This window comes from Aethalodelphis obliquidens, unplaced genomic scaffold (assembly GCF_003676395.1).
Source record: "Aethalodelphis obliquidens isolate GAN/ISIS:26980383/991018 unplaced genomic scaffold, ASM367639v1 scaffold15, whole genome shotgun sequence".
Lineage (NCBI taxonomy): Eukaryota > Metazoa > Chordata > Mammalia > Artiodactyla > Delphinidae > Aethalodelphis > Aethalodelphis obliquidens.
The window spans coordinates 31,798,316-31,811,971 of record NW_020837959.1 but is presented as its reverse complement, the minus strand read 5'-3'; positions in this window follow the sequence as shown (position 1 = coordinate 31,811,971).

The window sequence follows — 13,656 nt, the reverse complement described above, 5'->3', positions numbered from 1 at the left end:
AATTATAGGAAATTTGGATGGATTCAGTTTCAAAATTATAGGAAGGGGTTGTCTAATACTAGGGCACTATATTCAAATGGAGCGGCAGGTATTCTCAGCAGGACTTGTGTGAAGAATTTGAAATCTTTTAATAGCTCAGCAACAAACTGTATTGCCTGTAGAAGGTTTTCTTTTTTCTAGAGATGTCACAGATGATAGTGGTACCTTCTACGTCCTAAGATGACTTCTTCCTTTATGGGAGAGTCCAGGGTGGAGTGGTCATTGGTGCAACTATACCACTGTTATCTTTGGTGCTGGTCAAGAGTGCTGGAGGGAGACTTCATGAGGTTTACCTCAAGTTTCTTTCCAGTGCAGGTAAACATTTCTGACCTTATAGATTCTGTCAACTCTCTATGTCCACCTCATAAGCATAGACTTAAGGACCAGGCAGAAGTCAGGCTGTGGTGGTAATCAAACTTTCTCAACACAATAGGTTTGTGGCAAAAGGGTGTGGAGCTGTGTGGAAGGGTGGACATTTCTCTTGTCTTGTAATTTCCCTTTCTGGTTGAACACACACACTTTCCATGGGCACCTTTTCTTCCTGCTCTTCATACTGTTCTTTCAGGCAGTGCTGGTGCCCAGGACAAAGATGGAAGCTTTCTGAAAATCTCAGTTTGAACACGCTCTTGAAACCCTTCTCCAATCCCCAAGGAATTGTGACCCATTGTTGAGAAATGCTTGAGTAGAACATGCAGGCTCCTATATGCCACTTTTTAAGGTGGAGAGATAGAACATCCTTCTAGCTTTCTAAAGTCTTGTTCATTCTTGCCTTTTTTCTTTCAGTGAGAAAGTTGGTGCTGATACCCCATAGACAAAGCATAACAAATAGGATTAAAAGTGGTTCTACAGTCCAATCAGTAATAAGGACCTTCCATGACTCAGTGCTGTGGAGGGAAGAATATTAGTCAGTGGATCCCCAGGAAAATGATAATGCTTTAAAAATGAAATGCACATCCTTCGTCTAAATCTAGTTCCCTCAGCTTCAGCTAGTAAGCTTTGCACTTAGCAGTGCTCACACCAGCATCTGTTTCATTCCTTAACAGAATAACATTGTTTTGATGAAATGCCTATTTCTCCATTGTCCATGTTTTGCACAGCAATTTTATTTTACATTTAAAAAATGTTAATTGAAATATAGTTGATTTACAATGTTGTGTTAGTTTCAGGTGTACAGCAAAGTGATTCAGATATATATATATATACATATATATATATATATATATATATATATATACACACACACACACACAAACATATATATTCTTTTTTTTTTATTTTCTCTTCCATTATAGGGTATTACAAGATACTGACTATAGTTCCCTGTGCTATACAGTAGGTCCTTGTTAGTTATCTATTTTAGATGTAGTAGTGTGTGTGTTTTTAACCCAAACTCCTAACGTATCCCTCTCCTCCCCTCCCCTTTGGTAACCATGAGTTTTTTTTCTATGTCTGTGGGTCTATTTCTGTTTTGTAAATAAGTTCATTTGTATCCTATTTTTAGATTCTACCTATAAATGATATCATATGATATTTATCTTTCTCTGGCTTACTTCACTTAGTATGATAATCTCTAGGTCCATCCATGTTGCTGCAAATGACATTATTTCATTCTTTTTTAATGGCTGAGTAATATTCCATTGTGTATATATGCCACATCGTTATCCATTCATCTGTTGATGGACATTTAGTTTGCTTCCACGTCTTGGCTATTGTAAATATGCACAGCAGTTTTAGATTGGGTATTCACAGCCATGATGACTATGATTGCTGTCCTGAGCAGTCCGCTAAACAGAAACATCTCCAATGCTGAAACTTCTCCCAGGGAGATTTCTGTAGCTTTAGGGGGCTACAGAACTCTCCGCATAACTTGGTATTCAACAAACTTTTTCTAAAGCAGTGGAGCCCTACTTACAAGGAAAATCTTAGATTTGGGTCATTGTTCGGGTGGAGGAGCCCAAGAAATTAATGATAAGCAGGTAGGGCAAACAGCTCCCAAGTCCTTTTCCATTATGTTAGCTCTCCTGGTGGTTAATCCTCTCTGTCCTGACGTGGGTAATCTGGTAATCAGCAAATCATGTGTTTTCGAGAATTCTTGAAGCAATTCCCTGGAAACCCAGCCAATCACAGTTTGAAAGCCGCCAAAGCAAAGCTCGAGCTTGCTAACTAGAACTTTGTAATTAGGAGACTGAACGGAATTTCCAAAACTGTTCACTTTCCTTCCAAAAGTTGCGAATCTTCCCTAATCTAGAGGAATCATTGAACCCGTGAAGCTTGGATTTTAGAGCTGGTGGGTTTGGGGTTGAAATATCCATGACCTTTTTCTGAGAAGGAAAACTTGTACCTGCGTTGTGATTTTGTTCCACGTCTTTGAGATAGACTTCACTTGATTTACTGGGTCAATCCTTATCTTTTTGAGTTGCCAAATTAATTACAAAGTTGGGGTGGGGAGAGTTGATGAGTTAATAATTTTCAAGCGTCAACTGTGGGACCCAGTTGGAAGTCCAGCAAACTTGTCTCTTTCATCCCCTGGTTTCCTTTCCCTCCCCCTGCACCTATCCCCCATTCCCTCACCCTCCCACCACTTCTGCCCTCTCCCTAATTCTAACTTTGATATTAATAGGGCAGCTACTTAACCTCTTAGGGTTCAATTTTCTCTTCTGTAAAATAAACAGATGCTGGATGGAGATAATCAATAAAGCCTCCTTAGTTGCTGACCATTGACAATTACATGGGGTCTTGTCCCCCAAGGCCACACAGCCATGACGGCAGTGCCCTATGTGACTCTGCGGACCACGATTCTCTTAGATTCCCATGTACCTGAACCCGGAGTTGGGCAACGTAGTGGCCCTATGTGGGGAGGTTTGAAAGGTGTGACCAAGTTTCACCTGAACCTTAAAACATCCTTCTTCTCCAGATGCTTTGAAAGGTTGCCACTGGGGACCCACGTTTAAATATTATTCTCTCCTGTATTGTTCTTGGACCGATAACACATTAAATTATTAACAAGTTATGTGAATTGCTTTTTTTCCCTCCATGACAGGAAAACGCTAGAGAAAGAAGTATGAGAGCACTGGGTAGATGGTGTAGGGAAGGAAAAACTTCCTTCTACCCTGTTATGTTCTATGGTGGGGCTTGAGAATTAAGCTAACATAAGACTGACTGACAGGAAAAAAATATGCAAATTTTATTCAATATTTTTATGTTGATGCAGGAGTCTTCAAAAGGAAAATGAAAACCCAAAGAAGCCATTAAGCCCCAAAGCTTATATACTTTTTAAACCAAAGAATGACAAATTGTGTGGATGCAACAAGACAATGGGGCTTGGGCTAGGGGCTGTAAATTGTGGGACAGTGACTAAGAAATATATAGGGTAAACTAATGGAAGAGAAGGGTTATTTTATTTTACTTAATTTTTTTTTTTCCCCGAGCCACACGGCTTGTGAGACCTTAGTTCCCTGACCAGGGATTGAACCCGGGCCCTTGGCAGTGAAAGCGCGGTGTCCTAACTACTGGACTGCCAGGGAATTCCCGATAAGAGTTATTTTAGTAGGCTGGTTTGTACAAGTGCATTTTGGCATTGACTCCCAGTCTGAACAATAAGAATGTTCTTCCTGGCGCAATAAAGATACCTTTCTCATAGGAAATCTTATCACCTGCTTTTAAGTAGAGACAGGGAGGTCAGAGAACCCTTCCTCATCTGCTGTTTCTCTAGTGCCTTTAACTCAAAATAACCAAAATGCCAAAGTGGTACATTTTGGGGTGGCGGAGAGGTGATGGTGGTGAGGAAAGGGAGGATGAATGAAAGCTTTTGAGCCAAAAATAACTGAATTCAAATCTTGCATCCATTTATAAATTGTGTGATCACAGGTTAATTATTTAGCCTCAGTTTCTACTATATACTGAAGTGTATAGTGTGCAAAGTGCCTGGTATACAGTAGGCACTCGCTACATAGAACTATGACCTATTATTTCACCATTTTACCTACAGCAAAATCTGCAATTAGACTTCCTGATCATCTAGTTGAAAACAAAACTCAGATAGAAGTCTCGGTATTCAAGGGACAAACAGACACACCTTTCCACTTGAGGAACAATTTTTTTATTTCATAATCTTCTGTTTCTGTGGCTCAGTTTGCTGGGATGCCAAGAGGTACTCTGATCTTCTTCACGCATCCTCCCATACCTCTGAGTTGTTTGGCACATATTTCGAAATGTGAAAATGGGGATTGTACACTAAACAGTAAAATCATTATGTTAAAAGCTCATTTTATTTTCTTCCATTTGAATACGAACCACAGTGCTGGAGATTTTCTTTGTGTTTTTTTTTTTTGTAGTGTGGGTTCTCCCTCTCTCTCTCTCTCTCTCTCTCTCTCTCTCTTATCTGTCTTCCATTAGGGAAATATTTTTTTGATTGCTTAGACCATTTATTTTGTGGAAATAAGAGCTATTGTTCTATCAGAAAAAAAAAAACACAACACTGCAATAACCATTTAGAACAAGAAGGAAGGAAAGTATTTTGGAGAAAAATAATTCCTTTCCCATATTTCACTTAAGTTGTATATCTTGGAACTAGTTTTCCATTATAAGGACCTTCTCTTTTGTTTATGGAAAAAAAAAATCTCTAAGAACACAAACCCCATAGGAATTGTCCATTTTCCTAACTAATTTTCAGGCACGATGCAAAACTGCCATTAATAATCGCTATGCCTTGTCCAGTCCGATTAAAAAACATTTCTTTAGAGGTTACAAAAGATTTCCAAAACATGTTAAAGGATTCTTCTTAAAAAGTTGACTCCCCATGGAAACTTGGAAATCAGATTTTTAAAAACGTTCTTCTGAGCTGCCTCTGAAATTTAATCTTGAATAGCATTATACTGTCTTCCTATCAAGGATAGCTTGACCTAGCTTTCAAGTAGTGTGACCTTGGAGGTGAGAGATGGTCAGTGCGCTCAATTTGGAGGTTTTAGTTACATCTTTTATCTCAGTTCACCGTATAGCTTGCAGAGGCAGATTCTCTTTATGGAGATTATTTCCTTTCCTCCATCCAGAATTGTTCTTATTTGTGTCGAAAATTATATTTATAACAATTTTTCTTTGTAGATCTTAGGTGTGTCAGTGTTTTCCCTCAGCAAATAAAGTATAAATTCTATGAGGCTGGGGCACACTGTATGTTATTCTTTGGAATTCCCTATGGTGCTTATTTCAATTCTGGTCCCTTTGTAGCTGCTCCATAAATACTGTATTTGTCCATTTCTTGCTTGATTATCTGTTAGCTCAATCTAATCCAGTAGAAAATTAAAAAGAGGCTTGAGGCTCTCTACTCTCAATTCAGCTAACAGGAAAGATTTTCCAAAGCTAAAGTGTCGCTTATTTCTCTACCCGCTTTCCTCCTGATTAGTTATGAGCTATAAAAAGCAAACCATAGAGCCCAGCCTAATATTTTGAATGATGGAAAGATTGAGCAGGTTCTCAGATCTTTCTGTATTGGATTTGTCGATTGTAGTTTCATTAACCCTTACTAAACTGAAAGGCAGGTAGACATAGCTTTTGGATGGTTTGAAGAAATACTTCCCTCTAAGAAGAGATAATCAAGAAGAGGGAAGGACTGGGTAGCTGATGTAAACTATTGCATAGAATGGATAAACAACAAGGTCCTACTGTATAGCACAGGGAACTATAGCCAATATCCTGGGATAAACCATAATGGAAAAGAACATAAAAAAGAACATATATATGTGTATAATTGAATCACTTTGCTGTACAGCAGAAATTAACACAACATTCTAAATCAACTATACCTCAATAAAAAAAAAAAAGAATTGGCTGTGTTTCTATTTCCCTGTGTATCGTTGAATTTCCTTTAAGGGGATGATTTGATCGCACAGACTTATCCAAGTTAGTTTGTTAGTATTCATCTGACCCAACTGCCATTTCACACAAGTGGGAAGCTCAGAGTGCAAGTGGTTTATGAGGCCAACAACCAGTTAGAGGCATAATCAGGATTTAGTCCTTTCCCTCACTCCCCTTCTACTTTGTTTCATCACTTGTTTTCGATAAATAAAGGGATTGTCCTGGATACAGAGACAAGCTTAATCTCTTCCTTTTCTGATTCACCTTGGTTACTTATAAAATGAAGATGTCATGCTAATGAAAATATTTCCAACTTCCACCTGGAACTATTATGGAATTTAATGTTGAGAGTTAGATCCAAACATGAAGCACTTTAAGTTACTTAGCAGAAATTTGCCATCTTACATGTTTTTGGGGGTTAAAAAAAAAAAAAAAAGACAATCATGAAGAAAGGCCAAAGAGTAAATATCTACCACTGCTTTTTCCACTCACATCCTGTAATACATTTAACTTTGTATGACAATAAATACGATTTTTAGGAGATTTATAAGAAAGAGCTCTGATGGAACCAAATAACACAGGCTTATTATTGTTCCCATCACCACAGTTTGAAAGGTGTGGCAGGAGAAAGTGAACAGAGAAGCTCAGATGAAAGACAATATTGATATTTGGCATGCTTAGATGATTTTCCACCCAAAGATACAAAATCCTTTTACCCACACTAATTATGCCTCCCCACCAGGGTCAGCCTTTGGCACAGCTGGGAAGCCGGCGGAGGTTGACTTTGGCATCTCTGGCCTTCTCTTTAATGTACCCCTTTTCTTTTTCGATATTGCTCACATGGCTCCTCTTTGAGTAGTGCACATGCCATTGATTGTTAAGGAATCAGATTCCTTGGTGCCAAGCTGGTCCTACTGAATCAGAGTATCTGTGAGTGCAACCCAGGAATCTGCATTTTTAACTGCATTTTCCCACCACCACCCCCATGATCTTCTACACATAGGGCTTTGAAAACCACTAAGCTAATAACCGATCTAGCCTCCCAAAGTTCTGTTCTTCTTCTACCTAACAAATACACTCTTCTGATGTGTAGATGACAGGTGTGATTTAGTAGGAATGTTCATCAGTGATACTGGAAAAGCTTCTGCTTGTTTTAAGACAGAGAAAGAATGGTCTCTTTCTGGAATATTGGGCATTTGGAGTTGAGTGAGGGAGGTAATTTTAAAATGGAAGCAACCTACATGTCCATCAACAGAGGAATGGATAAAGAAGATGTGGCACATATATACAATGGAATATTACTCAGCCATAAAAAGGAATGAAATTGGGTCATTTGTAGAGACATGGATGGACCTAAAGACTGTCATGCAGAGTGAAGTAAGTCAGAAAGAGAAAAACAAATATCGTATATTAACACATATATGTGGAATCTGGAAAAATGGTATAGATGATCCTATTTGCAAAGCAGAAATAGAGACACAGATGTGGAGAACAAATGTATGGACACCAAGGGGGAAAGGAGGGAGGCGGGAGGAATTGGGAGATTGGAATGGATACATATACACTATTGATACTGTATATAAAATAGATAACTAATGAGAACATACTGTATAGCACGGGGAACTCTACTTAATGCACTGTGGTGACCTGAATGGGAAGGAAGTCCAAAAGGGAGGGGATATATGTACATGTATGGCTGATTCATTTTTCTGTACAGTAGAAACTAACAACATTGTAAAGAAACTATACTCCAATAAAAATTAATTAAAAAAATAAACACAAATTAAAAAAATGTTAAATCTTTAACATATTAATTTAATATTTAATTTTTTATTTTTATTTTGCACAGGAATTGTTACTGCTAAGAAGGCTAAGTTAGTGGGACAGGCTTGGCATGTGAGATCAGAGAGTCTTCGGTTTAAATCCTGATTCCATCACTTATTAACTTGGTGATCTTCCCAATTTACTTAACTGTTCTTAACTTCATGTTCTTCAGTTATATAATGAAGACAATAGTATATAAATTGAGGTATTATTCTGAGAAGTAAATGAGATAACTGTGTTTAGAGCATTGCATATGACAATGCTTAAGAGACATCGGATGTCCCAAACATATTTAATGCATGTGTACGGAGGGCCTTATATTAATTGGTTGTGTTGGGAGTGTGGGTAAAGTGGTGAATAAAACAGACCCGATGTTCATCTAACAAAGAGCTTAAGTCACATCAAGGAGAAAGACCTGTAATTGTTTCAAGAAGAGGTAACTGTTGAATCAACATTCATTCATTTGACAAGTATTTACTGAGTTTCTACTGTGTGTAGATTCAGTTCTGAGTTAGGTATGAATATCCGGTGATAAATACGACAAATAAGTTTCTTCATGGAGCCTACGTGTGTGGGGGACAGAAAATAAACAAGTATGAAAATAATCAAATGGATGACACCGAATACTGAGAAGGTCTGCAAAGGGAGTAAGGCAGGATTATCTTAGGGGGATGTATTAGTTTTCTAAGGCTGCTGTAACAAAATACACAAATTGGGAGGCTTAAAAACAACAAAAACGTATTCTCTCACAGTTTTAGAGGACAGAAAAGTAAAATCAAAATTTTGGTCCTTCTGGAGGCTCTGAGGGAATACGGGTTTCATGCTTCTCTTTTAGCATCTGATGGTTTTTGGCAACTCTTGGCATTCCTTGGCTTGTAGGAAGATTACTACTATTTCTGCTTCCATCTTCCCATTATCTTTTCTCTGTGTTTTCTCTTCTTATAAGGAAAAATACCTTCCATTGGATTTAGCACCAACTCTAAATCCAGGATGAGCTCATCTTGAGATCCTTAATTACATCTGCAAAGAACCTTTATCTAATTAAGGTCATCTTCACAGTTTGCAGGGGTTAGGACTTGAACATATTTGAGCAGGGAGCGGGGACTCTTCCAGATTCATCCCACTTTCAGAGGGATTTTGGCTGGGTGGGAAATGGGTAGGCTACTTTACGTGGTTGGAGAAAGCCTTTCTGAGGAGGAGAACTGAGCTGAGACTTGGATCATGAGAAGAAGCCAGCCATTCAACGAGATCCAGTAAGAGGGAGTAGCATTCATAAAGGCCCTGTGGTAGCAATGAACTTGGTAGGCTCAAGGAAAGAGAAGAAGGCCAGAATGGATAGAGCAATCAGAGTGAGAGGGAGAAAGGTAAACATAAAAGATGAGGTCAGAGAGGTAGAAGCATGGACAGATCATGCAGGGTCTTGTTAGTCAATAATTTTGTGCTTGTGTTTTATTATTATTGCAATAAGAAGGCTCTGTTGGAGAGGTAGGGAGTTAACAGTAGGAAGTTAGATATGCAAATCTGAAGCTCAAGGGGAAATCTGGACCAGGTACATGTTTGCTCATCATCAACATATAGCTGGTGTTTTAAGCCATGAGCCAAGATGTGGTCATCTAGGGAACGAATGGCAATAGAGGACAGAGTTTTGGGTCTTTCCAATATTTACAGTCCAGGAAGAGGAGCAAACAAAAGACAGTAGAAAGAAATGGGCAGTGGATTGAGAGGAAAACCAGAATCATGTGTTGTCATGGAACAATAGAAGACAATATTTGAAGATGGAATTGGTCAACTGTGTTGAATCCTGGAGAGAGGTTGAGTAAAATGACAATAGAACACTAACCTGGCAAAATGCTTATCAACGGTGTCTTGAAAAAAATGTCTTCGTTGGAGTGATGGAGTTGAAAAATCCAACTGAGGTGAATTGAAGAGTGAATGGGACATGGGGAGGTGTGGGCAGGAAGTTTAGGCAACTCTTTTAAGATTTTTATTATGAACAGATGAACATATAATTTACTATCCAAGCTAGGACACTTTAGAGAGTGAAGAGGGAGGGGTGTGCTAAGAATAAATAAATTTTGTAATTAAAAAAAATCAGATTATTGAAGCATAATTTATAGACTATAAAATTCACCCTTTAAGGTGAATGGGTATAATAATTTGATGGGTAAAATTATATCATTTTGAAGTAAGTATTTGTTAACAAACTGATTTTAGCATATCTGTGGGATCTATAAAAAATTTTTACAATAGCCATCAAAAATCAAAAATAAAATTCTCTCTGGAAATGAAATATTAATTATATATGTAGTAATGAAAAAAATTTATTTCTCACTATATTGACTTTTCTGAACAATAAAAACAATATAAACAAAATAATTATTCTTGGCATATGTTCACAAATTTGAAAGGGGTCCTTTATCATATCTCTCCCCATTATTTTTCTAAAGAATGTATTGTTTCTAATGTGGTTTTATTATCTGGAATTTTTTTCCATAAAGCTGCCTGCAATCTTCTTCAGTGTTTCATTTTATGACTTAAAATTTGAAAATGTGACACTTTATTTACTCTTCCTTGTAAAACACAGTATTTTAAATAAAGAATACCCTCTCTCTACTGGTGCTGGGATACATTGTAAGCTCAGAGCAAATTCTGTTAATTGAGGACGTTCTCAATTCTCTCTCTCTCTCTTTCTTTTTTTTCCAGCAGTGTCAGGAGATAATATACTGTTAAATATTTGAGCTAATTTTTTAAAAAGTTATTGTCTTTTCCCCTTCATTCAAATCATCTTTGTTTTAAAATACTTTTGTAAGACAAAAGTCTCTAATATACTCATCTCCATTTATAATTCTTTTGATTATTGTACAAATTTTGAAGCTATAAAATTATAAGCCTTCTCAATTTCTTTTCACTTCTGTATGAAATATGAATTTTTTCCAGTAACAAAAGGCGCTATATCAAAATATGTTCCCCACAAATTAAAATATTCTAAAACACAATTATAGAGTTTCACAATGAAATCTTGCATAAAGAGTGAGCTCTCATCACCTAATATATTCAGTTCCTTTTTGCTTTTGTAGGGATCAATTTCCATGCCCTCATATTTGTAAGCTTTATTTCCAATCATTTCAATTTGTGAAGAGCCTCACAATTTGAAGGCTTTTTTGGTGTTCCATGTGTTGACTGCTTTGATTAAAGATTTCAAGCTGATTCTAAACAAAATACAACCAAAATTTAGAGAACTTGTTTACAGAAAGCATGTTACCATTATAGGATGGTTTGGTTGCATCACAAAGAAATATTTCAAAAAGACACTTCTAAACTCCAACTGATGTCAGGCAGTAAAGAGAGAAAGAATTTACTGCTATGCTGAAATGATGTTTATATTCAATTATTTAGTAATCTAGTTACTTTGTGTAAATATTAAAAATGTTTCTAATATGATCAGTGCATTACCACAAACTTTTGTATGCCGTTATGAACTCTGGGAGCATAAGAATCAATTCCTAGAACATATGTGCTCCAAAGTTTGTTCACTTAGTAGCAAAACTGTGTTTAATAATGATTCTGTGCTCTACCAACATTCGTTTCTGTATTATCACCCTTCACACACAAATTATCTTCAGTGTTGAATTTAAAGTAGATTTATAATAATATTACAATAAGGCCAAATGTTTCAACATTTACAGAATGAACTTCCAAAAATTTTACTATTATTATTTTTTAATAAATTTGTTTATTTATTTTTGGCTGCACTGGGTCTTCGTTGCTGTGTACGGGCTTTTTTTAGCTGCGGTGAGCAGAGGTTACTCTTTGTTGCAGTGCGTGGGCTTCTCTTTGCAGTGGCTTCTCTTGTTGCAGAGCACAGGCTAGGCGTGTGAGCTTCAGTAGTTGTGGCACATGGGCTTCAGTAGTTGTGGCTTGCGGGCTCTAAAGCGCAGGCTCAGTAGTTGTGGTGCACGGGCTTAGTTTTTCCATGGCATGTGGGATCTTCCTGGCGCAGGGCTTGAACCCATGTTCCCTGCATTGGCAGGCGGACTCTTAACGACTGTGCCAACAGGGAAGTCCCCCCAAAACTTTATTATAGCACATGAAATGAGTTAAATAATCAAAACTTCATTAGAATTAACTTAATTGATATTTTGTTTGGAGTATCTAATATTACAAATACAAAACAGGCATAATTTTAATGTTTGCAAGTGTCTTCTGCTAATGAAATCAACATATTGATAGCCATCACTTCCTTTTTGTACATGTAAAAGAGAACTTGGAATAAAAATGGGGAAAATTAATTAACAAGAACAGTCATTGGATCTAAATGAAAAGTCATGCCTTGTAGAATGGTATGCACATGCATCTTCTGTAGCTACACTTGTGGAATGATCATCTTTGGGCATAGTTCTTTTAAACTTGCTACTAAGTTTTTTAACAGATGTTGATGTTTTTGCAACATGTGTATCTTCTGGTTTTGGCCCCTGTGGTGGATATTAATGTCAACACACATTCTATGCAATTAACATTGTGTTAATGTCAACAAAAGCTCTTCACCAACTGTTTCCTGAGAAATGGAAATTCAGAACTTAATTTTGAACTTGCATTTTCATGTTTTGAGTTTGTTGCTACCAAAAGAGTTTATTGAAAAATAGAAATGTTTTATCAAACAAACAATAAATAAGTAATTTAAAGGCACATAAATAGATTATATGCTTTAAGGTAGGACTACTCAGCCTCCATTCTTTTGTGTATTTTTCTTACATCTAACCTATGAGTCCTCACATTCCTCACTGACACTGTCATTTGTGCCTTGTGCTTCTCTTAGTTCATGGCATGGGCCACAGATCGGCAGGCTGTTGTACCCCACCTGGGTCCAGAAGGAGTTAGTTTTCCCCAGCTGCTTGTGTCTGAGCATCTTTGTTCTACCAGCTAGCAAATAGCATGTTGCTCCTGAGAGCAAGGATGTAGTTATGCTGTATCACAAAAGGGTCAGGGAAGAAGTGATGTGTTACCACTGCTGTCTTTCAGATTTAACCAAGTGTTAAAGTGAGAACTCCACTCACTGGTATGTGACTCACATACTCTGAGCTGGAACCAAGACAGATGCTGGGAGTACAAAGTAAGAGGTCTATCACACCCATTCCAACTTATTTTGAATCAACTGTTAGTAATATTACCTCATTATTAAAAAGAAAAATTCTGGGACAAATGTTAAACCAGATGGTATACCAGAACAGCAGGCATAAAGCAGGGAAACTGTTACATATAGTCACCTTAGCTATAATAAGAACCAAAGACATGGGGCTGTAGCTGGAGGGAGGTATAAAGTTAAATGAGTGTGTTTGGGGACTTCCCTGAGGTCTAATGGTTAAGAACCCGTCTTGCAATGCAGGGGAGCCAGTTTGATCCCCTGATGGGGAACTAAGATCCCACATGCTATGGGACAACTAAGTCTGCACGCCGCAACTACTGAGCCCACCCACTCTGGAGCCCACGCTCCACAACTAGAGAGAAGCCCGGGCACCGCAATGAAGAGCCTGTGTGCTGGAACGAAAGATCCCGCATGCCGCAACTAAGACCTGATGCAGCCAAAAAATAAGTAAATAAATATTTTTTTTTTAAAAAAGAGTGTGTTTGTTGCTGGTTTTTAAGGTGAAAGAGACTAGGGAATGCCCAGAATGTTACAGCATTTGGGGTAAAGGACATCTAATGCAGACTTACGACTTTTCTGGAAGACACCATCCTTGAACTAGTTTTGACTAGCACAGTAGTTATCTGAGGAAGGTCTGAGTATGTATCAGCACAGTGGAGGGACCATCACAATAAAGACATGTTAAAGGAAGCGAAACTCTAAGAATAGATGCAGATTTCTAGAGAGGATTTATGTAGAGGAGCAGAGAAATAGCCAAGGAAAGACTCCTGAGAAATGAGAAGACAGGGAGAAAAAAAAGA